General features: G+C 39.6%; 1 non-coding gene across 1 annotated transcript; it reads right to left on the minus strand.

Moving 5' to 3' along the window:
* Positions 1-283: 283 nt before the first annotated feature.
* On the minus strand, positions 284-390 carry LOC145151747 (small nucleolar RNA R71). The gene has a single exon (XR_013732304.1). It is a non-coding gene; the product is annotated as a small nucleolar RNA R71 (small nucleolar RNA).
* Between the last annotated feature and the right edge of the window lie 2,603 nt (positions 391-2,993).

Genomic DNA, 2,993 nt, shown 5'->3' on the forward strand with positions numbered 1-2,993 from the left:
CTTTGAACTTAAAGGCCACATACTTGCTCAACTTAAGAAGATTCCATTCTACAGGAAGGATCATGAGGACGCATACAAGCATCTTGACGAAGTCAATGACATAGTCGACTACTTTAATGTCCCTAATGTGGCTCGCGACACTGTCTTGCTTCGTATGCTACCTGTCACATTTAAGGGAGCTGCAAAGGATTGGCTGAAATCACTTCCCCCAGGATCCATCACTACATGGGCTAAAATGAAAGAAGATTTCATAGACCAGTTTTTCCCTCCTTCAAAAATAGCCAAGTTGAAGAAAGCCATAGCTAATTTTGAACAACAAGCTGGAGAGTCACTATATGAGGCGTGGGAAAGGTACAAAAGCTTACTGAGGAATTGCCCACATCACGACCTAAACAACCAACAAGAAGTCTTCATTTTCTATGATGGAGTAATTATGACAAGTAGGCAACTCCTTGATTCGCAAGGACCACTCACGAAGAAAGCACCCCCGGTGATAAAGGCCCTAATTGAAGAATTCTCTAAGTACTCTAGAGAATATCATAGCCCAAGGAATGAACTGAGTCGGGGGCGGTGAACTCAGTTAATGATAGCATGGCAGCAATGATGGCTAAACTAGAGAATTTGGATCGAAGAATGACTAAGATGGACCAATCCATCCATGCCATTAGGGTCGGTTGTGAGAATTGTAGAGGGCCCCATCTCACTAAAGATTGTGATCTAGACGAAAACAGGAACCGGAGGGTGCAAGTGTGTTATTCAAGTGGTGATAGGTATGATGACAATTGGCGAAAACCTAAAAAGGATTGGCTTCCTTATGATGAGTACAAAAAGGCAAAGGAGGAGAAATTTAAGCAAAAAGAAAGGGGCTATTATCAAAAAGAGGAACCGGTGCTGGAGAAGAAAGCTTATTGGGAAGAGATGTTCATAAGATTTGTAGCCGCGTCTGAGAAGAGGCATAATGATTCAGATGCTGAAATGAAAGAGCAACGAAATATGCTTAGAGAACATCAAGCTATGATGAAGGATCAACAAAATATGCTTAGGAATCAGCAAGCATCTATTCATAACATCCAAAAACAGCTAGGTCAGCTTGCACAACAAATCAACCAAAGAGCACCCGGTGAACTTCCTAGCAATACCGAGCAAAATCCAAGAATGGTGCATGTGAATGCAATAACAACAGGTTCGAAGCCAATTTACACTCCTCTGACCGCTATCCAGAAGAATCCCAACAAAGTGCGAACAGAAGAAGAAAGTAGCTGGGATTTGAGTAAACCCGACTCAACTCGCCGATTTGCCATCATGGACTCGACGAGTCGACAACCTGATACCGAAAACTGCTCTCTTTTGAAGCCTTACTGACCCTCGTTGCCATTTCCGAGCCGAGCTATACCTGATGAGCAGATTCAAGAATATAGGAGGTTTATGGAGCACATAAAGGCACTCCAAGTAAATATTCCGTTTGTTGAAACGATATTACAAACACCGAAATATGGTAGTTTACTTAAAAACCTCTTTACCACTAGAAGAAATATAGAAGAAGTTGCTGAAATAGTGCTAAGTGCTACCAGAAAAAAGGGGCGATCCGGGAAGCATCACCGTACCTTGTCAATTTGGGAACATAATGACCACACGAGCATTGACGGATTCAGGTGCAAGTATTAATATTATGCCATATTCCTTCTTCCAAAAGTTAAACATTTCGGTCCCAAAGTCTATTCAAATGAAGATTCATCTAGCCGACAAAACGATAATACATCCAATGGGAGTATGTGAAGATCTCCTTATCAAAATTGATAACTTAGTATTTCCGGTTGACTTTATAATATTAGACATGGAGGAGGACTCTAAAGTACAAATCATTCTTGGGCGGCCATTCTTGAACACCGCTTATGCCTTGGTAGACATGCGTGAATCTACACTAACATTAAGGGTTGGAGATGATTCGGTAATTTTTGAAGCAGAGGAAAAGGAGAAGCCCAAAGAGTCAAAAGAAGATAAGGTTTCCTAAATAATTTTAGGTGATGAAGTATTTGATAGGTTATGAGCACTACATCATTCCTATGGTGTACATGCAAACCCTAAAGCTTTGGATCTAGTTTGTCTAATGAACATGCAATAATCATCCAAAGCCATAAACCCTAGATCTAGCATGTGATAATCGATATTAACATAAGAATAGGGTTTAGATCTTACCTTGATTGTTATGTAGTAATAACAATCTATTCCTTCCAATAATTGGCTTCTAAAAGCTTAGAGTCATAAATGTCACTCCTCTAATGGCTCACAAACACCAAGAACAAGATGATGAAGAAGGACAAGAGGAGAGGCACTCAAAAACGTCTAGAAACCCTAAGGAAACTCTTAGCCACGTTTTTGGTGCCCTACGGGTGCTTAAATAGTGAGGCTATTAGGGTTATCTAATAAGGAAACCCTAATTTGACTGCTTAGGCCCTAAGCAACCCATGGACTCCTCCTTTAGAGGCCTTGGACGATTTCTAATGGGTTTCCCCATAGAATTCGTCCACCCCTCTAATAAGAAGTCCATTAGCCCAATATTCAACTATCACACAATTGATAGATCTAGTCCCCTAAGTTTAATTAATCTCTTTTAGCCACATAATTAATTCTTAATTAATTATTGACTAATATTAATTAAACAATATGATTTCTCCTTTAATATATTATTCTCATAATATATTAATAAATCATAATTAATCCTCTCTCTCCATAATTCATCCTATCAAGTTGCTTTGGTGAAGGCAACCCAAAAGGACCATGCACTATCGGGTCAAGTACATACCAAAATAGTTATGGGTTTAGACACTAATCCAACAATCTCCCACTTGGATAACTTTAATAACTATTATGCGTATGACTTCAGATCCTGATCAGCAATCGTAGCTTTCAAAAACCGCTGTCAACTCTGATCTTATCAGAAACGCGTCCTTTAGACAAGGGATCATATATTCCTCGATTCTAGATATCGTATA

This window comes from Lactuca virosa, chromosome 1 (genome assembly GCF_052849685.1).
Source record: "Lactuca virosa cultivar CGN04683 chromosome 1, Lactuca_virosa_CGN04683_v6, whole genome shotgun sequence".
In the NCBI taxonomy this organism is placed as follows: Eukaryota; Viridiplantae; Streptophyta; class Magnoliopsida; order Asterales; family Asteraceae; genus Lactuca; species Lactuca virosa.